Raw genomic sequence first — 27113 nt, 5'->3', positions numbered from 1 at the left:
AATAACACGATTTATTTACACTATTATGTACAATGGTTCGGTAGAAAAGAGAGACACAGGGCAGAACTTAGTCAGTCTTAATTTATTTTTTCCCAGACAATGGGCCCATTCACACTCACAGGGGGATGAAGGAAGAAAAGTTCATGCACTGGATGCGCCGGCTTTGGTCGTTCAGGAACAGCTCACCCGGCGTGGCCCTCTGGCGGTCACCGCACGTCCCGGCGAAGGCAGGCAGGCAGGCGGGAGGAAACCTCGCAGCGCGTGTCTTGGCAAAGGCAGGCAGGCGGGAAAATATATGCGCGTCTCTGTAGCCCGGCACGGCTGTCTTTCACAGCGTGATTAATACAACTGCCCGCTTTCACTCTCGTAACTCAACGGAGGGTCTGATTCAAGCTCAACTGAGATCCCAACCTGTAACTCAGCGCTTTGAACCGACGCATGGGCTTGCCTCACTCATATCTCGTCTGCCTCCCTTCCCATAACTCGAGCTCTTAACTCAGCGCATGTCCTCCTCATAACTTGTAACTCATGTGCGTTTCACCCGAGCTCATAACTTGTTTCAACAGAGGACTGAATACAGCGCGTCCCTTCTCATCACTGAGTTGGGGGCTTCGGGCACAGGGTTATATTGGCCCCGCCCCAGCGCGCATCGAATGTTCCAAACCACGCCTTTTGCCGCAGTGGTAAGCCACTCCCCTCGAGCCCTGATTGGCGGCTCGTGCTTACCGGTCACTCCCACTCCTTCTGTCCCACCTTCCTTTGGCCTTGATCGACTTGTTCAGGCCGGCCTCGCGGTATTTCGTGCCAAAACTCAAAGCATCGAGGCAGCATAAGCATTGGAAGGAGACCTAACTCTCATTATTCTACTCAACGCAAAAATAACACAGGAAAAGGACTACGCTTACATTTCCTATGAAATAACTGAGCTTAAACGAGACTACGTGTTGTAGTGTAACTAAACTATGAGGGGAAATTAACCTTTATTGTAAAAACACAAAACCGCAACACTACACCCCTCCCTCGTCAGACTCGTCCCCGAGTCGGAACCAACAAATGAAACGACCGGTTGGAGAATGACATGCAAAATTAACTTTTCCTTTTAGATGTGACATATAGGTGTGGTTCCCCCTAACATTTACTCTAACCCGTGTATGCGACAGTTTTAAAACACTAGATATGTCCCTCCTAATGCATTGAGTAGCTATTTATCAGATTCACGCCCACAACTAACCGAATTCCGGAATTCGTCAAACTAAACACATAGCCGGTGGGCAGCATTTTTATATTTACAAGCACAGAAACTTAATCTTATTTACAATTTTATGACCCAGGACCTGTCCTTTTTGGAAAAGAAGATTGGAAGGGAGAGAAAGCACAGCAAAAACAAAACACACTCATAAATCATGACATTTGCTGCTTGCTTCTTGCATCTTGCTTCTTGCTTCTTCTGTGTGCATATATCAAACCGGCTAGCCACCCGGACCGGCATACAGGCCATTTTTAATCTTCAGGGCTACCTAAACTTACACATCTTCTCATCCCTAGCACACCATAGTAAAAATGCACAAAAAATGCTTTTATTTTATTCCTTTGCCAGGCAGGGCCAACCTCATGTGGTCCGACTGTGTGACATTTATGCCACTCAACAAGTGGTCCGAAAGTGCAAGATGTTTTGCAACAAGGCGCTGCACAGCAGAGGTGCAAGGCCACAAAGCTTGTGGTCCATAAGTGTGTAAGGTGCAGCAAAGGGTTTGTGGCAGCAAAGTGCTGCACAGGTGCAGCAAAGTTACAGCAAAAGGATACGGCAGCAAAGTGCTGTGCAGTTCAGCTGCACAGATGTAGCAAGGTGCAGCAGGGATGCTGCACAGGTCGATGGTGCTGCACAGCTCCACCTCCAAATTTGTCTTGGGGTGGGGGGAGAGACGAGGCTCAACAAGCAAAGCGGAAAAGACGCAACGGCACACAGAAACACAAGGTAATGCAGCGCAAGGGGCACGGAAGAGTGAGCAGAGCAGGCTCGTCCCTATCCGTCCGTACCCCCCACCGTCGGCTTACACTACCCTAGCCCTCCTTGTATTTACAATCCGTCTCTACGTATTGTCTCCCATATAATCCCCTCTAATCCAAATTTGTCTCCCAATCCCTCCCAGGAAGGAAGGAATGGAACAAACACAATGTCACCCTTACGTCGTGATGTGTCTTTACAACTCAAACGGCTTACACACTCGGTGTGGAGCTTCGTCCTCCTTGGTGATTGGCTGTGGATGGTGCGCAGGGATTTCTCATCTCCTAACTACACTACTGACATTAACTCATTTAAACTACCCGGGGTCGTAATAATAATAATAATAATAATTCATTTATTTTGTATAGCGCTTTTCCAGAAGCCCAAAGGCGCTTTGACAGAGTGGAAAACATAATGCATAACAATACATGAAAACAACAATTGCAAAAAGACAAGAATCAAGAAAACAAACAGCAGCGATATACGGCATATATATAAGAAAAGAATCAAAAAGACAAGACAAGAATCAATAGGGAAATATTTAAAGCAAAAGGAGGGAGAAGGAGAAGAGATAGTCAGGGGTTAAATGCTGTGGGTTGAATGTTGAATGCAGCGTTGAACAGGTGGGTCTTTAGTGATGTTTTGAATGTGGTGAGTGAGGAGGAGTCTCTGATGGTGTGAGGTAGTGAGTTCCAGAGGGTGGGAGCAGCGATGGAGAAGGCCCTGTCCCCCCAGGATCTGAATTTGGTCCGGATGGAGGGGGTCAGGAGGTTGGTACCAGCAGAGCGGAGGTTGCGGGTGGGAGTGTGTCTGGAGAGGAGGTCAGCCAGGTAGGATGGGGCCAGGTTATGGAGGGCTTTGTATGTCAAGAGGAGGATTTTGTACTGGATTCTCTGGGGGATGGGGAGCCAGTGAAGCTTGTAAAGGACGGGGGTGATGTGGTCACGGGTCCGGGAATGAGTGAGTAGACGGGCAGCGGAGTTCTGAATGTATTGGAGTTTATTGGTGATTTTTGAGGGTGAACCATAGAGGAGGCTATTGCAGTAGTCCAGACGGGAGGTGATGAAGGCGTGGATGAGGGTTTCTGCAGCCGTGGAGGAGAGGGATGAGCGGAGACGGGCAATGTTTTTCAGGTGAAAGAAGGCTGACTTTGTGATCTGTTTAGTGTATTTGTCGAAGGAAAGGGTTTGGTCAAAGATGACGCCAAGATTCCGGATGTGAGGGGAGGTGGATACTGGGATACCGTCGATGTTGAGGGCAAAGTTATGGGTGGATTTTGTGAGCGTTTTTGGGCCAATGATGATTATTTCAGATTTATCACAGTTAAGCTTGAGGAAGCTGATTTGAAGCCAGGATTTTATTTCAGTGATGCAGTTTGTCAGGATAGAGTGGGTGTCGGTGGAGACGGACTTGGTGGAGATGAAAAGCTGGATGTCATCGGCGAAGCAGTGGAATTGGAGACCATGACGGCGGATTAAGTGACCGAGCGGGGACAGGTAAAGGATGAAGAGGAGGGGGCCAAGAACTGAACCTTGGGGGACACCTTGGGGGAGGGGAGCAGTGGGGGATTTGCAGTTATTGATGGAGATGAACTGGCATCTGTCAGAGAGGTATGATTTAATCCAAGAGAGGGCAGTGCCGGTGACGTTAAAGGTGGATTCAAGTCGGGTGAGGAGGATAGTGTGATCGATGGTGTCAAAGGCAGCGCTGAGGTCGAGGAGGACGAGAATGTTGAGGTTGCCAGCGTCAGAGGAGAGGAGAAGGTCGTTGGTGATTTTGAGGAGAGCAGTTTCAGTACTGTGGTTGGAGCGGAATCCGGATTGGAATGTTTCATACAAGTTATTGGCAGAGAGATGATGTTTGAGTTGAGTGGCTACAGCGCGTTCCAAAACTTTTGACAGAAAGGGTAGGTTGGAGATGGGTCTGAAGTTGTTTAGGGTGTCAGGGTTTAGACCAGGTTTTTTTAGAATGGGGGTAACAGCAGCAATTTTGAGGGAAGGTGGGACGATGCCTGTAGACAGGGAGGAGTTTATTGTTGCAATGATAAGTGGAGAGAGAGCAGGGAGGGAGGCTTTGACAAAGCTGGAGGGGATGGGGTCAAGAGTGCAGGTGGCAGTTTTCATTCCTATGAGGAGTTCAGAGAGGTCAGTAGGAGAGATTGGGGAGAACCGAGACAGGGGATGGCAGGACAAGGGGGGGCAGGTGGTTGGAGGGGGAGCGGGTGCGGCGGTGGTCAAGCTGTTGTAGATGTTGTCAATTTTGCGTTGGAAGAAAGAGAGGAAGGAGATGCAGTTGTCTACTGTGAATGACTGGGTGGTGGTGTTCAGGGGGCGGAGGAGTTTGTTTATTGTCGAGAAGAGTGCTTTTGGGTTTCCGGAGCCAGAGTGGATAATTTGAGAGTAGTAGGCAGAGCGGGCGCGGGAGAGGGCATCTTTGTAGTGTTGTATGTGGTCCTTGTAGGCTTGGGAGTGAACTGTGAGACCCGTTTTATTGCGGAGTCTTTCAAGTTGGCGAGCACGAGTTTTCATCAGGTGGAGTTCAGGGGTAAACCAGGGAGCAGAATGGGTGAAAGAAACTGTTTTGGTTTTTACAGGCGCAAGCTGGTCAAGGCAGGAGGAGAGAGTGTGGTTGTAGTAGTCAGTGAGGTCGGAAGGGGTGTGGAGGTCAATGAAGGGAGAAGTGGACATTTTTTCAGAGAGGGTGGATGAGAATGAGGTAGGTGAAAGAGCGTTTAGCTTACGGAAGTTGATTGTGCGATAATGCCTTGGTGTTGGGGCGGGGATGTTGATGGTCAGAGTGATGGCTAAGTGGTCAGAGAGGGTGAGGTCGGAGCCATAGAGATGGTGCAAATTTAATCCAGTGGAGCAGACAAGGTCCAAAATGTGACCACGGATATGGGTAGGAAAGTCGACATGTTGAGTGAGGTTAAAGCAGGTGAGTAAATCAGTGAAGTCAGTGGTTATTGTGGAGTCAGTGGAGTCCATGTGGATATTGAAATCACCAAGGAGGAGGATTGAGGGGGAGAGGGAACATAGCTGGGTCAGAAAGTAGGAGAAGTCAGACAGGAATGATGGGTGGGGTTTGGGAGGGCGGTAGACGACAGCCATGACTGACTGCGTGTGACCAGAGAGTTTTAAAGCCAGGTGTTCAAATGATGGAGCAGATGAGATGGAGATGAGGTTGGTCTTGATGTCTTGACGGTGGATAACGGCAATTCCACCACCTCGGCCCTCCGAGCGTGGTTTATTGACGTAGGAATATCCATTGGGTGTGGTGAGGTTGAGTGTGTAGTAGTCCAGAGGTTGTTGCCAGGTTTCGGTGAGACAGAGAAAGTCCAGTTTGTTATCCAGGATGTATTCGTTCAGGATGAGGCATTTATTGTTGAGGGACCGGGTGTTGAACAGGGTGAGCTTGATGTTGTTTTGAACAGCAGGGATGAATTCAGGTGATTTAGCCAGGGTTCGTAGGCAAGAGGTGCGATCGTGTGGGTTGCTGTGACCAGGTGCGCTGGGACGAAGAGTGAGAGTGCGCTGAGCCGACCAGAGGACGGGGATGGAGTGACCTGATTGCAAATAAACAAACTTGCGACCGGAGCCACGGTGAATGTACCTGGGTCGTCGGAGGAGTCCATTTGATTTGATGGCAGAGATGCATGATGGGGTGGAGCGGGTATTGAGCAGAAGAAGCCTTGCGGCGGAGTACTTCAGAGCCATGCCAGGCAGGAGCGAAGGGACGAGTACGAGGCCAAGGTCGAGGAGGCAAAGCGGCAAACGCAGCGGCAAACGCAGCGGCAAACGCAGCGGCAAACGACTGCAGCCGCTAATCAAGACCACAGCGGCAAACAAGGCCACAAAGACCACAAGGCCACCGGCAAACAAGGCCACGGCCACAAACAACGGGAGCGGGCCTTTCGATTCCGTATTCCGTACCATCAAAAGCAGATTCCGTTATCCAGCCGGAGAACACGCGGCACGTGCGGGTGTGAAAAGGCAGGACAGGTGTGAGATGTCAGGTCAGAAAAGTAGAAGCAGACCCTGTACATCCATCCAGTCGGAGAAGCGGCGAATATGCAACGCCAGCGTCCTCTCGCAACCGAACCCGGAAGTCAATTTCAAATTTTTTTCAAAAATTTCAATTTCAAAAATTTTTCGTACCCTGCCAATCGGCCATTTTAAACTATGTGGTTCTAAGAACCTGAATTCCCATTGCCCACCTGGTGCCCTCCAAAATTTGGGTCTCACTCCCACAAATTTTCATACTGTGCCCTCACACAATTTCGGGGCTGGGTCATGTGGCTCTACCAGCAGGTCTACCTACCTGCGCACCTCCGCCACTGAAGTCGCCACCCGAGCTTACCTGCTCCTGCGACTACCTAAACTGGGGAAGGCCTCTCCTGGCACTTTACCCCCTGATGCCCACCTTGGCATTGGGCAACCCGGGTCCTCTCCTGGGATCCTCGGGTCCCACTCAACACTAACTTAACTGACTCCCAGAGCCTTCCTGCGGCCTCACCTGGCCGACAAACTACCAGTGGCGGATTGCCCCAATAACCATACGCACCAATTAAGCCACACGCCCAGCCATTCCATATACTCATCCACCCAACAGAACACTTCGTTCTACTACCTGCACCACAGGTGTCAATATCTTTACAAATTTTGCCTAAGCCCTCTACCTGGCTTTACACTACCCACCCCGGGCGTCCGTGAATGGGTTCCACCTCCCCCCATTCACTCCTTTGCACCATGCATTCCACACCTTTTATTCCCACACCAAGCATTCCACACCACTTATCTCGCACACGACTTATTTCTCACACCTTTCGTCTTGCACACCATGCAAGTGAATTCACACTACTACTCTTACACACCAAATATCTAGCACACCTCTGGTGCTCACACACCTCAAACACAATTCCATTTATCTCAACACAATTCCTTTTATTTCCCCCACACACACAGCATCATCTAGCTGACTACTTCCCCTAAAACTCGTGCTTCCCCGTCGTCCCTTTAAACTGTGCACTCCCTTTTTCATTATCAACCACCTAACCTCTCTACGTCCCCTCTACTGTACAGCTGTCACTACTTAAATCTCGTCCCTGCAGTCTGCTAATTCCCTAACATTATCCTAGCCCTCCCCCAGCTGGCTTCGGTGCCTCATGGAGCTAACCATTGCTGGCACCTCCATGTGCCTAACACTGCCATCCCCTTAAACTAATGCTCATGGGCCCTGGCCATGTGAGGAATGGTGAAATTACCATTCCTCCACGTAGGGTACACTACTCTCATCAGTCCGCTACAGTCGAGCCTCACCAAGTGGATGTACATTGTCATGGCTCGGCCTCGCTGGCCGAGCAATCCATGCGGGTGGTTTGTCTCTTGTATGTTGGGTCCGTCCGGCATTTTCGATCCAAGGGAGGAGGGATGGACGGGCCGAGGTGCAGGGCCCCATCCCTGCGCGGGGCCTCGTGGTCCCACGCACGATGGCCCAACTGGCCACGGTCGGAGCACCACACCCGCCAAGGTGCGCGGCTCCGAAATCTCCTACCTCCCCTTGAACCTCGCCGATTGCCTTTGCCGCCACGGCACGGCACCAACCACACAGTGCGGGGGCCGGCACGAATTGTGCACGCCGGTCCTTGTGAGACCGCCGCGGCACCGATCCCCGCCGGTCCCTGTAGTCTGGGATCCGAGACCTCAAAATTTGATTTTGAAGTGACACCCCTGCTATAAAATGTTTGACCCCTAGATCATGTCTGTGGGAGTGTTAGCCACCAGAAAAGTGACTTTAGCAAGGTAGTTTGGATTGCGCGAATTCTGTAGGGACATTTTCTAACTTGGGGCGTCAACTGTAAAAAAGCAATAAATTTAGGGGTAGGGGAAATTCAATTGACCATATATCCCATAATACAGGGGTGAGTGCAACAAATTACCACTCATTCTTTTTGTTATAAATTTGGCTTTTATATGAAACATGATTCAACGTGATTGGACCATCCATGAGGTCAGCAGAGGTCAAAAGGTCACGGAAAGTGGGTTAAGCTAAAAGTTTAGCTCCTTTAGTAAATAAAATCACATTTTTCCTACTTCAAGCTCAATATAGCCAAACGTTTACACCCAAAATATGTTGTTTGTACCCCTCTGATGTTTTTGGGAAAGAAATGCCCCGACTGAACTTAACTTACTGGCATGTATGTCACTTTAGATGTGCATAACTTTAAAAAAAAATCACCAAAATCGGGCATTCACACTATCTATTTGCACGGTACTCTTCAACATGTTTTAAAACGACAAGTCATACCACATACTGTCTGGAAAAGTGTCATTACCTCTATTTACTCATCATCATCACCGTCATCAGTCAGAAGCCGTCCACATTTTTCTCTGTCGCCATTGCAGGCACATGCAATGATGCATGGTACTCCAGCTTTCGCACAAGGGCAATTCCTCAGGCAGTTCGGTTTCTTCTTACATTTGCAGTACTTCAACTTCGCAGCAGAAGGCTTTGATGGCTTGCTCTTCATGACAGGAATTAACCTGTCCCCATCCACACTCCTGCCATACTCTTCAGGTGGAAGAAGCACTGGATTTCTGAGTGAAGCTTGCTTGTATAAGCTGATCTGACAAAGGCTCCTGAGAACGTGGAAGTGAAAAGCATCTTCTGTTGGAGGAAGGGAGCGCAGATCTAGTTTGCTAGATGCAAACAAGTGGGCGCGGAGCTTATCCAGGGATGAATACCCTGGCTTGCCGTAGAGATCACAAAAGAAGCTTCGTGCTTCAGTTATCACCTGATCATGTGCAGAAGGTCCGGATTCATGTCGGATGAAATTGGACAACGCTGGCTGTTTGTCAACATGCTGGAGTGCGACTTTCACTGCTCTCTTCTTACCCCATTTGAAAGGATAGCTCACCGAATCACAACCTGACAGAATGTAGGATGAGCAGTGTGTCTGTGAGTGCCAATACATCCTTTCCAACTGCTTTGGCCAACTCATTCACCAAGTCATGGATGGGGAGGAACAGATCATCCTTTTCCACCAATAACTCAACAACGTTTGTCAACCGAGGGAAATGATACATTGACAAGACGATGATATCTGTATCTGTAGCCTGAATGACAACTACGCTGTTGTCACAGCTAGCAATGTGAGCAAAGATTCTGGTGTCCGCCTCCTCGTGGTTAGGGCAGTACAGCTCATCAACATTGGTATGTTCCGTCTGCGTCACACGAGTTGCCTGGGCGTTGACCCCAAGGACCAGGCAGAAGCCATCAGGCCAGGATGACTCCTGGGACCAACGTGAAGCAAGATACGACAGCAGATTGGTCTTGTTACAAGGGTTTGACAGGAATGTGTTCCAATCAGGGATTTTCATGATGTCCGCTGGAACAAACTCTGGCAAGTTGGTATTTGACTCCCGTCTCTGGCGTTCATCCCCTTTTAGACTCTTTAACCCAAAATCATATTGATCGCCCACGAAATGCACTTCAGTGCAATGTCTGGGTTTCATGTTCAAGAGTTTGTTCCTGTACCTTTCCTGAAGTTGGTCAAATGTACTCGAACCAAGTGTGTTGAACCGCTGGATGAATGCCACTGCATCGACTACATAAACTGCATCAGATGCAGAAGGAGGCAACTCTTTTAACGGTTCCCATGACTCGGCAACCTCTGCCTGTAGAGTGGATAGATAGTTGGATTTGCAACCTTTGCGCATGGAAAATCCATTCTTCTCTGGCTCAAACAACGAGGGAGGGTACTCAAGCCATTCGTAACTAAATGCCTCAGTCCGTGCCTCATCACTCAGGTCCTGTGCGAAACAAAGTGCCCTTGTCACTGCACTCTCCTCTCTGATGACTTCTTTCACAGTGTCCATCTTTTTCTTACTTTTCTTCAGATGCGTGGCGAATGTTTCTATCTTCGGTTGGACAATCTTGTCTGCATTCGTCGTCGTGGCAGCATCCATTGCCTCCAAGCCTAGACGTTTGGCATCTACCAGGGTAGTTGCTGCAAGAATCTGACCTGTGGATATGTTCATTAGTTTATCTGTCGCAAGTGAAGGATCGAATGGGTTTTGCATCTTCTCTTCCACGGTCCGTTTGATCTGCAACACGGCTTCCATGTCGTCTTTCCTCAGCTTCTCGTGGTGGTTAGATTGCGGCGAGGCCATGTGTGCCATCTGTTTTACACTTTCAGAGACAGAGGTCATGAACGGTAGAGCCTTGATGTACTTTTCTCGTGCTGATTCAGACTGTGTTATACCCTTAAAGAGGCTTGTTTTGCCTTCCCTATTGTAGGTCTGTTCAAGGGCAAGGTCTGTCCACACACCATTAAAGTCTCCTGCAGTCTGGTGAACTGTGAATTTGCCAGCTGCAAACTCCTCGTGCACTTCTGGTGCTGTTTCTGGAAGCTTTTGCATCTCACTGAGATAGATCGGAAGGCAGGACATGTACTTACTATGGCCGGAAGCAATGGTATAGGGTAGCATATTCTGTACCTCTTGTAAGTGCTGTTGCCACAGCCCAGCTCTCTCAGCATGGATGTAACGCCTTAGGATAAGCACCATGTCTATGTACATGCTCCAAAGATGGGCTGTCACTCCTAATCCCTTCTCAAAATCTCCCCAGAGCGACTCCAGTGACTTTAGGCATTTCATGACTTCCTTCATGAGTGCAGCAAATTCGTCCTTCTCTTTCCTGTCAAAGGCATTTCTAAGACTTTCAAGCAGAGACGAAAGCAAAGAAAGTGTCTCCTCATTCTTCTCGAACAACAGCCATTTCTCAAATGCCTCCCACTTCAGCATGAACAATGCCTCACTCAACCATGAATGATAACGGACCATCTTATAATAATCTTTTCCTGCCATGACTTTATTGGCTGTACCTCGACCACAGATATCACTAGAAACCAGAATGTCCTCTATGCCACTCTCCATTATGAAAAATCCAATAGATCCCAAGAAGTTCTGGGCAATATGGAATCCTCCAAGTCGAACAATAACATCTTTGTACTTTTCCGATTCCTTCCTAAACAACCCCTTTACTATGTCATATATCGCCTGGTCACAAGTCACCACCGTCTTAGCCTGACCCATCTTAAGACTCAAGGAGACAAAGTAGTCCAATGAGGTCTGGACTACATCTGCGTTGGTTGGGTTTTGTGGAAGCAATGGTCCATAACCAATCTTTGTTTTCTCTGTATGTTGCCCAGAACTGTATTCAAAGAAGCTGCTCCATGTCAGGCTACCAGTGTCCTTGTCGTTTTCACCCGTCATCAACTGTGTTGGATACATCCTCAGTAGGAACCAAACGATGTTCTTGTCAGCTAGAAAGCAGGCTTCCCCCTTGTCATCATGAGGAAGTTCAATATCGCGTAATGACCTAGCCTGTCTTCTGTCCTTCAGTGTCAGTTTACTACTTACTAGAACGAATTTGTCTGGTTCACTGATAGTCAGTTTCCTGGTTTTCTTAAGGGGCACTGCCACCACTACCTCCCCACTTCCTTCTCCCTCAAATGTGTACTGATAAATTATATTTGTTGTAGCATCAAAACTACCACCATCTTGTGTCTCTGAATGGAAGTTTAAGGCTGAAGATCGATCGTAATCATAAAGATCAGCAAGAGTGAAGCAAGTTGCAGAAACAAATGTAGCATAATAATCCCTAGCACCACACAAAAGATGAAAAGCATCAACCACCACAGTAAACCATCACTATTACGATCAATATAGGCCAGAAACAGTGGAGGGATGCAAAGAACATATTGTGACATATACATATGTGAATTATTTGATAAAGGAGCTAAATTTTCAGCTTAACCCACTTTCCGTGACCTTTTGACCTCTGCTGACCTCATGGATGGTCCAATCACATTGAATCATGTTTCATATAAAAGCCAAATTTATAACAAAAAGAATGAGTGGTAATTTGTTGCACTCACCCCTGTATTATGGGATATATGGTCAATTGAATTTCCCCTACCCCTAAATTTATTGCTTTTTTACAGTTGATGCCCCAAGTTAAAAAACGTCCTTACAGAATTCGCGCAATCCAAACTACCTTGCTAAAGTCACTTTTCTGGTGGCTAACACCCCCACAGACATGATCTAGGGGTCAAACATTTTATAGCAAGGGTGTCACTTCAAAATCACTTTTTTACACATTTCCAGGCCTCGGATCCCAGACTACTGCTGCACACAACTCACCGGGGGCTCATGTCTGCTATCCGTCCCGCTAAACGCTACCCCGGTCGGTGTCGATGCTTGAGCCGCGTCCTCACACCTCGTGACCCACTCCGCACTCGCACACCCAGGCATCCCCGCGCCTCTCACACATCCCGTTATCGCACTCTCCTGTGCACACCCTTCTCTTACACACTCAGGTGCACACCCTTTCGTTACACACTCCGTAACACCCCCGGGTGTGCACTCCTGCACACACTCCATAACACACTCTTCTCTGGCACACTCTGGCGCACACTCTTCTCGCTCATGCTTCGGCGCACACTCTCTCTCACACTTCGCGCCAGTCGCCTTCGTACACTGCACAATGGACCTTCCGCGAACGCCCGGGTCTCGCCTCTGCCCCAAGCACGCCAAAAACCCGTTCGCGCCAAACACATTCGCGCCCTTATTTCTCACCTCGGGGTCCTCCTTACCCGGCTTCTTCGCCAGCACCTGTAAACCTGTATTGCGGTTAGCAAGCACGGCATCACGGTGCAAATACAAACTTTGTGTGCATTCCATTACTTTCTCCTGTGATTTATTTTCCGATTCTACCGTCTCTTCGGCCACAATTTCAATCATTTATTTTTCTGCGGCGACCGCCGGCGCCCATGAAATTTCTTCCTCCAACTCGACCTTCGTCGGCGCCCCCGAAATTTATTTTTCCAATGCTACGATCGCCATCTCTTCTACTCCTCGTGTCGTGATTTTCATAGCCCCAGTCAATTTGGCTGTGCTCTGCCCAAGCTCACTCCCCACGCGTTCCTCACACCGCGTCACCTCGTCACGCACCACCACGACCTCCTCGCTCAACCTGCGCCCAATGTCCTCCCCCGCTTTTTTCATGTCCCTCTTTGACTCTGCCATCATTTTTTCCAATTCCCGGGTGGATTTGTCCCCCATTTCTTTCAATTGATTCTCTTGGATGTCCATTTTGTTTTCCAACCCATTTTTCATTTCTCAAAATTTCCGGGTGGATTTGTCCCCCATTTCTTTCAATTGCTTCTCTTGGATGTCCATTTTCACATTCAGTTGGATTAGGAGCAATTCAATGCCAGATGCGGCTCGCACAGCGGGCTCGGCTGCCGCTGCCACGTGCGAGGCGCCGCCATTACCTTCGCCAGCTACCGCCCCCTCTTCAGCTTCCTCCACTACCAACTATCTCTCCTGCAGGTCCTGGGTTATCCATTCCTCCTCTTCATCTACCCCCACCGGCATTCGACCGCCTTGGCCAGCCATGGTACGAATACAATTTTGGATTTAACAACTAAATTTCGTCCGCTCGTAATTTCGAGTGCGTGAAGTGCACTCCAGGTCCAATCCCACTCCCGGACACCAAATGTTACAGTTTTGCGTGACCCCGTTCCCTTACCAAGGGGAGATTAAGCCCCTTGTTCTCCTTGGGTCTTCACAACCGCGAGACTGAGTCGCAACTTCCGGTCAGATGTGGAACAGGGTTTCGGGACAATTTTCGCATGTACCTAAGTACCCATGCCGCCGTGGAAGCGGGGATCAAGTCTCGCACGAACCACGCGTAATTTGAGTACACCCGAGCGGATTGCATACCACGTGGTCCGTGCAGTTACCTTGCTATTGGAACCCGATCAGAGCGATATAATTCGTACAATGCTTAGTCAATGATGGAGAGACAAAAGCGATTGAATCAAAGAAATAACAGGTTTAATTATTATTTACAATGATTGGTAGAAGAAGCAGAGACACAGGGCAGTCTTAAACAGTCTTACTTATCACCCAGACAATGGGCCCATTCACACTCACAGGGGGATGAAGGAAGAATTGTTCATGCGCTGAACGCGCCGGCTTTGGTCATCCAGGAACAGCTCACCCGGCGTGGCCCTCTGGCGGTCACCGCACGTCCCCCGACAAAGGCAGGCAGGCAGGCAGGAGGAATCCTCGCAGCACGTGTCTTGGCAAAGGCAGGCAGGTGGGAAAATATACGCGCGTCTCTGCAGCCCGGCACGGCTGTCTTTCACAGCGTGATTAATACAACTGCGCGCTTTCACTCTCGTAACTCAACGGAGGATCTGACTCAAGCTCAACCGAGCACTCAACTTGTAACTCATGCACGTTTCACCCCTTCTCATAACTTGTAACTCGTCTGCCTCCCTTCTCATAAGTTGATGAGTGCCTCTCCCTTCTCATAACTTGAAGAGTGCCTCTCCCTTCTCATAACCTGGCGCTCTGAACCGACTCTCATAACTCGTATGGCTTATAACTCAGCGCATGTCCTCCTCATAACTGAGGTGGGGGCTTCGGGCACAGGGTTATATCGCCACGCCCTGGCCCGCATCGAATGTTCCAAGCCCCGCCTTTTGCCGCAGTGGTAAGCCACTCCCCTCAAGCCCTGATTGGCGGCTCGTGCTTACCGTCACTCCCACTCCTCCTGTCCCGCCTTCCTTCGGCCTTGATCGACTTGTTCAGGCCGGCCTCGTGGGATTTCGCGCCAAATCCAAAAGCATCGAGGCAGCATAAGCATTGGAAGGAGACCTAATTCTCATTATTCTACTCAACGCAAACTAAACATAGGAAAGGTCTACGCTTACATTTACTATGAAATAACTGAGCTTAAACGAGGTTACATGTTGTAGTGTAACTAAACTATGAGGGGAAATTAACCTTTTATTATAAAAACACAAAACTGCACAATATATATATATATATATATATATATATATATATATATATATATATATATATATATATATGTTCAAAACACACCTGGTCACATGTGTGCCGCACTGACCGGGTCCTCAGCATCATCCCGTTTCGGCCCTTCAACCTCGATACGGTCAGCTAAGGTGGGCCAGCAGGGGCACGTACACATCCACATGCAGCAACTGCACCTGGATGCGTACATACCCCCACCCCCAGCCAGTGCGAACAACAACAACAACAACAACAACAACAACAACAACAACAACACCTCCACATCCAGAATCCACAGCACCAAACAAACATGGTGGAACACTCAAACACCCACCTCTATACCCTTCACCACTCACCAACAAAACACACCAGATCATTCATACACACACATACACGCACATACACACACATACACACACATACACACACATACATACAGAACACCAACCAAACAACCACCTACACTTACATCATACACCACTCAACACACAAAAACACACACTCATGAAAAAATTAATTCATGCAAAAATGGATTATAATATATATATATATTATAATTTATATATATTATAATATTAATCTGAAGGACTAGTGGTGATATTAAAAGCAAATTTGTAATTATAAGTGCATTGAAGGACGTTTTCCATCCCATTCTGCAGCTATTTAGTGATAAACGGATGTTTTTTCTTTAAACATGAACATGCCAAGAGTACATGGAACTCATAGCTGACATTGATGCAATTAATCTTTTGTGGTGGTTGGGGGGAGCAGAGGGGTCAGACCTTTAGATTACATGCTGGCTTCAGTGACTAATGACAAACGCTGTTCCCAAAATAAATGTACCCAATTAATCTCCCCAAATTGATTGCACAGTTAATTTTTTTTTTAAACATTGACAACGTTGTCAAAAACAAATTAAAGTGGAAATGGTTGGAAGATGGAAATACATACATGTGGTTTTCCAAATTCTCTCTGCCAGCATGATTTTATTGTAATCCTTCCATTAAAAAGATCATTTTCAGCAGAGGGTGAGAGAACTCACCTGCCGAACCCCATCTGAATCTCTCCTTGCCCCCCCGCTTCCACTCGGTCATCATGCCCACTTGTAATGTGCCCTATTCATGTACTCTCAAGCCATGGGGGCGCTTGGCTAAATGCAACCAACCTCGATAAGAAAGGGGTGAGAAGCAAATTGACAGGTATGTCTTGATATTTATTTTTTTCATCTGCAGCCCCTTAATATTTCATGCCAGTCGTGTCCCATCTGCTGTCACGGCAGAGTAAATCTCCAAAGGCCTGATGCAGTTCACCCACGTTCATTTCCCCAAAGCCAAAAGCTTGATCGCTCTGCTGGATAGCCCCGGTCGGACGTCCAGAACAATCACGAAAAATTTCCAGCTTTTGGTACCTTGATGGAGGATGGACAAGACACATTTTGAGTTCTTCTCCCGGAGGATCTGCCAGTAGAGCATTAATTATTTACGAGGAACTATGAAGATGGGACATCTATCCAAACTGATGTGCCCATTGTAACCATTTGGATTGTGAATGGCTTGAGAAAGGACTTTCTTTTCTACCCAGGTTTATACTCGGGCGTTGTGCTTTTTTAACAACTAATTGGGATCACCGCTCAGCAAGATGTCATGGTATCTGAAAGCTGGATGGAAATGTCTGCAAGCTTAATCAGCCAAAGCTCAACTGGAATGCCAAATTAGGATTTTCACCTCTCAAAGTACCCTAAAGGTTTTTACCTTTTAATATGGGGGCAACTTGTAGGTTTACCAAAAAGTAATCACGATGGATTTTAATTGTGAAAATTCACTTAATAATTATGTCTGTGGGACATTGTTTTCCAGACAGTGGAAGAAAGAGTGAAGAGGAAAAGATATGCTTGTTGGTAACGAATAAAAGAATTTTCTGATCAATTGTGAAGTCAGTGGTGCAACGGAAAAATTGATATCGGCAAAAAAAATCGTTCGGCTACCCACTCGGGAAGCTTGGTCGATACGCCTGCAGTTGGGGATTGTGATGGATTGAAGAAAAAGCTGTGATGAGCATTCAAAGGGTTTGAGGAACAAAATACTCATAATAGTACAATAAAATAACGCCAGCAATTTTTTGCAATTTTTAAATAAATAACGAAATATTCATAATCAACACACTACATTGGCTCGTGGTTCGTGATCGAATTGTGTTCAAGTTGTTTTTACTCGTGTTTCATTCCTTGAATGGTTCTGCCCCGTACTGTAATAAGAGGTGAATTGTTCAGTATAATCCCACTAGATGTCTTCGTTCATCTGATGCGTATTTACTTGTTATACCCCAAAACAAAAAAATTACTGGGTGAATCGAGCCTTTTCTCATGCATGTCCTCATCTTTAGAATAAACTTCCGCAAAAATAAACTTCACATGACCAGCCACTCTGGCGTCGCGGATCCCCGGCTTCGGCTAATAAATGGTACTCAAGTGTTTGTGTGCTTTCCCTTCTCTTGTCTTCCGCTCCCTCTTTTTATATATTTTGTTTGTCTGGTTGATTTGTTTGTGAAGTAAATGTCAGCTCTTTCACGAGCCTCGATTCAGTATACAAAAAAAAACAAAAAAAAAAAAAAACTCCACTCTCTGCCGCTCCATTCCTCATCCCTCAGATCGGCAGTCTGCAGCCTCCTCACTCTCTGCAGACCTGGACAAAATAACAGACTGGGCAAACAAGTGCAACATTCAATCTTTCAATCCTGACAAATCTCACACTCTTACGATGTCTCTCCGAAAAGACCGACTGGGAAACGCTCCCATCCACTTTCTGAATAATCCTCTCCAAGAAGTTCTGTCACTCAAGCTTTTGGGTCTCACTATCTGCCATGATCTTTCCTGGGAAAACCACATTTCAAATCTGGCCTCCAAAGCCAGTCGCCGACTGGGCATCCTCCGTCGTGCGAAGTCCTTCCTTGGCACACCTGAGCTCCTCACCACATATAAGGCTTTCATCCGCAGCTCAATGGAATACTGCTCTCCCCTCTGGGCTGGTGCTCCTGCCTCACACCTAGCTCGTCTTCACGCTGTTGAAACCAAAGCGTTCAGAATCATTGGAATCTCCTGCGATGAAGCTACTTCCGAGGGCCTTTCACTTACTCACCGCAGGCAGGTTGGTGGTCTTTCTGTCTTCTACCGACTCCTCTCCGGCCTTGCTCCTCCAGCTATCTCTGGGCTCTGTCCCCCAAATATTCCTACAGGTCGCACAAGATCTGCCTGCAACCTTCTTATGGTTAAACTGCCAAAATCAAGACTCTCTGCTCACCTTCACTCCTTCATTCCTCTTTTCTCCCGCCTCTGGAACAAACTCCCTCACTCTCTTCAATCCGACTCCTCCCTCCAGGTCTTTAAAACAGCTGTTCCCCACCATCTCTTATCTTCCCCCATCCAAAACCTTGATCTTTTCTACCCCCACTAATTTCACCCCAAATCCACTTTTTTGAAATACCAACTTCTTTCCTGGAAGTCCTTGGTGTCCTTCTGTTTATACTTCTCCCACCCCCCCCCCCTTCCCACACCATCTGCCCCCAAACCGTCTCCCTCCCACACATTCCCGATGTCCCTGCTCTCAAATGTTGTGTTTATGTGCTTCCCCTTCACTCCCCATCTTGTCCTGCCGCTCCCCTTTTTATATACTTTGTTTGTTTGTCTGTTTGATTTGTTTGTGTGATAAATGTTAGCTCTTTCACGAGCCTCGATTCTGTATACAAAAAAATAATAATAATAATAATAAACGATCCATAGTTTATCCTCCCTTGTTGCTTTTAAAGGCACACTTAAGACCCATCTCATTTCAAAACGGTTTTAATTGAATGATAATGTTAAGTTTGTGATTTTATTGTATACCGCACCTTTCCAATGCCATCTCCAGGTGCTGCATATCGTCATTGCCGGGCACCCAAGGGGCGCGGCAGTGACGCACGCTGAAAGGGAGTACTCAGTTTTCACTCTGGTTGTTTTCTTGTTTTCTTGCTTTCTTGTTTGTTTTCTTGTTTTCTTGTTGTACACCGCACCTTTCCTATGCCATCTCCAGGCATTGCAAATCGTCATTGCCGGGCACCGAAGGGGGCTCGGCAGTGACGCACGCTGAAAGGGAGTACTCAGTTTTCACTCTGGTTGTTTTCTTGTTTTCTTGTTTTCTTTCTTGTTTTCTTGTTTGTTTGTTTGTCCGGGCGATATCTCAGCCATCCTTTGAGCTGGGAAGCTGAAATTTCGGCGCAACAGTGAGCAAGTCCTTTGTCAAAAACATTATTTTTTGTTTTTTGATTAATCAATTAATTGAGGAGTTGTTTAATTATAAGCGATTAATTAAGTACTTATTTAATTAATCAAATTTCCCTTCTCTTCTGACCTTTAACTCAGGCACCTTTTGAGTTAGGAAGCTGATATTTGGACATGCCAATGACCAGGTGATTTGGCTGCAAAGCCTATTTTTGATTTATTAATTAATCAATTAATCAATTAATCGATTAATTATTTAATTATTCGATTAATGACTAAAACCTTTTTTTTTTTTTTTTTTTTTTTTTAGTTACAGATTCTGATGGAATGGTGGTGGTTTGTTTATGTGTTCTATGACCGAATTGATTAATATTTTAATTTTTCAATGATTATTATTTATTTATTTTCATCATTAATCATTTATTTATTTTCTTTCTCATTTGGCCAATATATCAGGCACCTTTTGAGCTGGGAAGCTAATATTTGGACATGACAGTGACCAAGTGATGTGGCTATCAAGGATATTTTTGATTTATTGATTGATCATTTAATCGATTAATTATTTATTGATTAATTGATTAATTATTTATTGATTAATCAACGAATTATTTAATTTTTTATTAATGACTTATTTAATTAGATTCCTAAAAGATACATCTTCGGATGAAGCACTAGTGGTTTAGTTATGCTATTAGCCAATTGATTAAGAAAATATTTTGTGATAATTGTACACCGCACCTTTCCTATGCCATCTCCAGGCATTGCAAATCGTCATTGCTGGACACCGAAGGGGGCTCGGCAGTGACGCACGCTGAAAGAGAGTACTCAGTTTTCACTCTGGTCGTTTTCTTGCTTTCTTGTTTTCTTGTTTGTTTGTTTGTTTGTCCGGGCGATATCTCAGCCATCCTTTGAGCAGGGAAGCTGAAATTTCGGCACAATAGTGAGCAAGTCCTTTTTCAAAAATGGTATTTTTGTTTTTTGATTAATCAATTAATTGATGAGGTATTTAATTATTAGCGATTAATTAAGTACTTATTTAATTAATTAAATTTCATTTCTCTTCTGACCATTAACTCAGGCACCTTTTGAGTTAGGAGGCTGATATTTGGACATGCCAATGATCAGGTGATTTGGCTGCAAAGGTTATTTTTGATTTATTAATTAATAAATTAATCAATTAATCGATTAATTATTAAAATTATTCGATTAATGACTTTTTTTTTTTTTAAGTTACAGATTCTGATGAAATGGTGGTGTTTTATGTGTTCTCTGACCGAAATGATTAATAATTTAATTTTTTTTGATTATTATTATTATTTTTTCATTATTAATCATTTATTTATTTTCTTTCTCATTTTTTTTTTTTTTTTTTTAGGTATACAAGATCGAGGCTCGTGAAAGAGCGAACATTAATCACACAGAAAGACAAACCGACACATAAAACATACAACATCGGGAGCGGTAGACAAGATGGGGAGAGAGGGGGAAGGACACAAACACAACATTTGAGAGCAGGGACCGAGAGACATGGAGACATCGAGAGATCTGTGAGAGGGAGAGGGCTTTGGGGGGGGGCATGGGAAGGAGGGGCATGGGAATGGGGGGTGGGAGAGGTATAAAACATATGGACACTGCCAGGACTTCCAGGAAAGAAGTTGGAATTTCAAACAAAGTGGATCTGGGGTGAATTAGCGGGGGTAGAAAAGATCAAGGTTTTGGATGGGGGAAGATAAGAGATGGTGGTGAACAGCTGTTTTAAAGACCTGGAGGGAGGAGTGGGATTGAAGGGAGTGAGGGAGTTTGTTCCAGAGGCGGGAGAAAAGAGGAATGAAAGAGTGAAGGTGAGCAGACAGCCGAGATTTCGGCAGTTTAACCATCAGAGGGTTGCTGGCAGATCTTGTGCGACCTGTAGGAATATTTGGGGGACAGAACACAGAGAGAGCTGGGGGTGCAAGGCCGGAGAGGAGTCGGAAGAAGACAGAAAGACCACCTACCTGCCTGCGGTGAGTGAGTGAAAGGCCCTCAGAGATAGCTTCATCGCGGGAGATTCCAATAATTCTGAAAGCTTTGGTTTCAACAGCGTGAAGCCGAGCTAGGTGTGAGGCAGGAGCACCGGCCCATAGGGGAGAACAGTATTCCATTGAGCTGCGGATGAAAGCCTTGTATGTGGTGAGGAGCTCAGGTGTGCCGAGGAAGGACTTCGCACGACGGAGGATGCCCAGTCGGCGACTGGCTTTGGAGGCCAGCTTGGAAATGTGGTTTTCCCAAGAAAGATCATGGCAGATAGTGAGACCCAAAAGCTTGAGCGACAGCACTTCTTGGAGAGGATTGTTGAGAAAGTAGATGGGAGGGTTGTCCAGTCGATCTTTTCGGAGAGACATAGTAAGAGTGTGAGATTTGTCAGGATTGAAAGACATGTTCCACTTGTTTGACCAGTCTGTGATTTCGTCCAAGTCTTCAGAGAGTGAGGAGGCTGCAGACTGCCGATCTGAGGGAAGAGAAATGGAGCGGCAGAGAGTGGAGTCATCAGCAAAGAGATAGAGAGGATTTTCCAGAGAGTCGGAGAGATCATTGATAAAGACCAGAAAAAGCACAGGGCCCAGAACACTGCCTTGGGGAACTCCAGCCTGAACAGGAAGGGGAGATGAGAGAAATCCATTCAGGGCCACACGTTGACTACGACCAGAGAGGAAGTCCGCAAGCCATGCATGGAGATTTCCCTGGATACCATAGGAGGAGAGTTTGGTGAGCAGAGCTGGGTGCCAGACCGTATCGAAGGCATGTGATATGTCAAGGGAGACAGCTCTGATTTCCTGTTTGGCATTGAGGACCTCCATCCATTGTTGAGACAGCAGAAGCAGCATGTCCAGAGTAGAGTGACCTGGTCTGAAACCAAATTGATGATCAGAGATCAATTCATTGGAGAAGAGGAAAGATTTCATATCCCAGGCAATGATGGATTCCATGACTTTGCTGATAATTGGGAGCAGGCTGATTGGTCTGTAGTTGGAAGGATCTGTTTTTGCACCTTTTTGTGTAAAGCGGTAATGTTTGCTGATTTCCAGGATGCTGGCAGATGACCTTGAGCAAAAGAGAGGGTGAAAAGAACAGAGAGAGGGTGAGATAGAGCGGCAGAGCAGGATTTTATGACCCGTGGGCTGATGCCGTCTGGTCCAGTTGCAGAATCAGAGTCGAGGTTAGACAAAAACTCCTCCACCTTGACAGCAGAGAAGGACACAGAGTCCAGGAGCAGTTGGGTTCGACTGGGAAAGGTGGGAACAGAGAGAGATGGGTTTGGGACTAAAGATTTTGAGGCAAACACAGAGTTGAGGCATTCGGCTTTGTCACGTGCGATGTCAACTGTGTGGCCATTTGAGGTAAGGGAGGGGATGGGGGGGATCAAACACCAGAAACGGATTTGACCAGACGCCACCAGGATTTGGAGGAAGGAGACAGGTTTGAGAGTTCATTCTTCAGTGTGGAGAGATAGTGCTTCCTGGCACTCCTGAGGGTAGACACACACTTGTTCCGAGCTTGGTGGAAGGAACTGAGATTGCCTTCAGTTGGATTCGCCTTCCAAGAGGCAAAGGCAAGTTGTTTCATGGCAACTGCCTCACCACAAGATTCAGTGTACCATGGACGGGAGGAAGGGTAAGACAACTGAAGACGAGATGGGATAAATCTGTGCATGAGAGAGAGCATTTTGCTTTGGAAGAATTCCCAGGAAGAATTGATGTCAGAGGCAGTGGAGATGGGAGACCAATCCAGACGATTGATGGCTGCTTGAAGACCGTCCCAGTCAGCCTGAGTGAAATGCCAGACTCATCGACGCTGAGGAGGCTCTCTGAGAATGGCCAGAGAGATGTCCACTTTGACAAGCACATGATCAGAAGAACCGATTGGAGCAGAAGAAGAGCAGCAGACATTAGCAGGGAAGTTTGTCATGACCAAGTCTAGAAGAGAAGATACGCCATTGGCTGAGATCCGGGTCGGGAAATTGACAGATTGTGTCAATCTCAGTGAGTCACAGAAGTCCTTTGCTGAGGTGCCATGACTGGTGAGAGAGGAACCCACACCCAACCAGCTGGCATGATGACAGTTGAAGTCACCACATATGAGAAAGAGAGAGTTGGGATGAGTGGATAGAAGTTGGTCCATGTTGTCAGACAGTGAAATGTAAATGGAGTCATCACTGTTTGGAGGACGGTACAGAACACATATGAACAAAAGGTGGGAGCGGAGAGGAAGCCGTAGCCAGAGGTACTCCTGGGGGTGAGGAGGAGAGAGGGCAGTGCAAGGAGAGTGAGGAAGAGAGTTTTTGATAAAGATAGCCACCCCACCACCAGGACGAGGCTCAGGTCTATCATACCGGAGGAGGGAGTAACCAGGAAGAGATATTAAGGAATCAGAGACATCTTGAAGGAGGAATGTCTCTGTTAAGCAGATCAAGTCTGGATTGTCAGAAGCAACCTGTATGGAGAGATTAGTCAGGTTTGAGTGAAGGCCCCGGATGTTTGAGGTCCATACCGTTAATGAAGAGAGAGGGGGAGCATCGGGTACAGGACAGGGGAGGGGAGGAGTAGGGTAAGATGAAGGATGAGAGGGGAGGTAGGAAGAGCAGTTGATAGTGTGTCAGAGATTACAGAAGAGTTCCAAGAAAGGGAAGGATGAGGAGGATGAAAGGTTTGATGGTGAAGGGATGAGGCACAGTGAGGAGTTCTTTGAGGGGGGGCAGAGGAAAATAGAAGGTTGGGGGGGGGGTGGTGGAGGTATGAGATAGAAGGGAGACGAAGTGGGGAGGAGGCAGCTTTGAGGAGGAGGGGGGAGGAGGGAGAATTGGAGAGGAATGGTATGGGGGGAGATTTGAATGGGAGGGGTTGGGGGAGAGTTTTGAAGGGGAGGAGTGAGGGGGGAGTTTAGGAGGGGAGGGACAAGGGGTGAGTTTACGAGTGGAGGGGCAAGGGCGGAGTTTAGGAGGGGAAGGGCAAGGAGGGAGTTCAGGAGTGGAGGGGCAAGGGGGGAGTTTAGGGGTGGAAGGGCAAGGGGGGAGTTTCGGAGTGGAGGGGCAAGGGGGGAGTTTAGGAGTGTAGGGGCAAGGGGGGAGTTTCGGAGTGTCGAAAGTGCAAGGGGGGGGGGGATTTGGAAGGGAGGGGCTGGACGGGAGTTTCGAAAGTGGATGATTAATGAAAGACGAACATTGATAACAAATTGGGTTTGTTGTGATTTTCAAGTTAGCAATCCGATTCAGAACGATGGAGGAGGGGTGGAATGAATGTGAATTTAGACCATGTAGTGAGGGAGACGTATAAGAGATTGAATTTCTTTTTTTTGACGTGGAATGAGATGGAGAGGAATTTGAAAAAAAGCCTTTCAAATAGGAAGAAAAACAGCGTGTTGTAATATACCATTGAATAAAACACTGAAGGGGAAAGTTTTACATATTTAAATAATATTAAAACAGAACCGTAGACAATCTTATATGCACAAAGTACCAACGGGGGGGAGAGCCGAGAGGGACCACCACGAGTCACGTGGACAGGGCAAAAGGTGGAAGGCAAGGAGATAATGGGGGCGGGGCGAACAGCACACCTGAACAGAAAGTACAGGATGAGACAAAGCACACGTGGAGAAAGGAAAATAAATGTTTTTTTTGTGTTTTTTTTTGGGGGGGGGGGGGTGGGGGGTGGGGATATTTTAAATAAATGTATTTAAAACGTAAGACAAAGAGTATTATGTTCGGGGTAGAAGGGAAAAAACTAAGAGCCACGCAAAACACGATGTAGGGGACTTAAGTAAACAAGCACCAATGGGGGTACAAGGCCGCACACGAGGAGCAGAACACGAATTAATTAATTACGAGTTCCAGGAAATTCAAACCAAAACTAACTATAAACAAAACAATAACGCATGGACGATAAAATAATGAGTTGAAATTTGAAAACACACGAATGCAAAAATAACCGCTTTGGATGCCCGGAGAGAACCAAGCCTCAAGGTCGGAAGCTTCAACAACTAGGCCGCGTGGACGCGAAATACTCGACTATTTTTTGCAGGTATGAAAGATTAACACGATAATAATCTACCGAGGGACACGCAAAAGGTACACACACGTAAGATAAATACAGTTTCGCCAAAAATACAAATGTGACAATTACTTAACTTAGAGCGTGCGTGAAGATCGTGGAACAGCTTCGAAAAACCGTGACAGCCCCGACAAGATCTCGCGAGATCGATCATTATTGATTAATCAATTTGGCCAATATCTCAGGCACCTTTTGAGTTAGGAAGCTGATATTTGGACATGCCAATGACCAGGTGATTTGGCTGCAAAGGCTATTTTTGATTTATTGATTAATCAATTAATCGATTAATTATTTAATTATTTGATTAATGACTAAAAATTTTTTTTTTTAAGTTACAGATTCTGATGAAATGGTGGTGGTTTATGTGTTCTCTGACCGAATTGATTAATAATTTAATTTTTTTATGATTATTATTTATTTATTTTCATTATTAATCATTTATTTATTTTCTTTCTCATTTGGCCAATATCTCAGGCACCTTTTGAGCTCGGAAGCTAATATTTGGACATGAGTGACCAAGTGATGTGGCTATCAAGGATATTTTTGATTCATTGATTAATCATTTAATCGCTTAATTATTTATTGATTAATCGATTAATTAATTATTGATTAATCAATTAATTATTTAATTTTTTATTAATGACTTATTTAATTACATTTCTAAAAGATACATCTTCGGATGAAGCACTAGTGGTTTAGTTATGCTATTAGCCAATTGATTAAGAAAATATTTTGTGATAACCTTTTATTGATTTTAATTATACAATTAATCAATCAATGAGTGTACACTTCTCCCTCCCAATGCAGCCTCGATGAGCTGCACTGCGGTATTGCCAGGCGCCGGAGGTGCCCCGGCAATGCCGCGCTGTCGGATATTTAATTATTTGGCAAGGGGGCGGTGGACTTTGAATGTATCTGTACTTGTTGTACACCGCTCCTTTCCTATGCCATCTCCAGGCATTGCAAATCGTCATTGCTGGGCACCGAAGGGGGCTCGGCAGTGACGCACGCTGAAAGAGAGTACTCAGTTTTCACTCTGGTTGTTTGTTTTCTTGCTTTTTTTTTGTTTGTTTGTTTGTCCGGGCGATATCTCAGCCATCCTTTGAGCTAGGAAGTTGAAATTTCGGCACAATCGTGAGCAAGTCCTTTGTCAAAAACGGTATTTTTTGTTTTTTGATTAATCAATTAATTGATGAGGTATTTAATTATTAGCGATTAATTAAGTACTTATTTAATTAATCAAATTTCATTTCTCTTCTGACCATTAACTCAGGCACCTTTTGAGTTAGGAAGCTGATATTTGGACATGCCAATGACCAGGTGATTTGGCTGCAAAGGCTATTTTTGATTTATTAATTAATCAATCAATTAATCGATTAATTATTTAATTATTCGATTAATGACATAAAAATATTTTTTTTCAGTTACAGATTCCGATGAAATGGTGGTGGTTTATGTGTTCTCTGACCGAATTGATTAATAATTTAATTTTTTTATGATTATTATTAATTAATTAATTAATTATTATTTAATTATTTGATTAATGACAAAAAAAAAATTTTTTTTAAGTTACAGATTCTGATGAAATGGTGGTGGTTTATTTGTTCTCTGACCGAATTGATTAATAATTTAATTTTTTTATGATTATTATTTATTTATTTTCATTATTAATCATTTATTGTACACCGCTCCTTTCCTATGCCATCTCCAGGCATTGCAAATCGTCATTGCTGGGCACCGAAGGGGGCTCGGCAGTGACGCACGCTGAAAGAGAGTACTCAGTTTTCACTCTGGTTTCTTGTTTGTTTGTTTTCTTGGTTGTTGTACACCGCTCCTTTCCTATGCCATCTCCAGGCATTGCAAATCGTCATTGCCGGGCACCAAAG

General features: G+C 45.8%; 1 protein-coding gene across 3 annotated transcripts in view; it reads left to right on the top strand.

Moving 5' to 3' along the window:
- Positions 1-27113, top strand: part of LOC137433010 (uncharacterized) — a 585711-nt gene that overhangs the window by 83819 nt on the left and 474779 nt on the right. The window lies entirely within an intron of this gene.

Source organism: Myxine glutinosa, chromosome 8 (genome assembly GCF_964187855.1).
Source record: "Myxine glutinosa chromosome 8, kmMyxGlut1.1, whole genome shotgun sequence".
Taxonomy (NCBI): domain Eukaryota; kingdom Metazoa; phylum Chordata; class Myxini; order Myxiniformes; family Myxinidae; genus Myxine; species Myxine glutinosa.
This window is presented reverse-complemented; position numbering and strand designations above follow the sequence as displayed.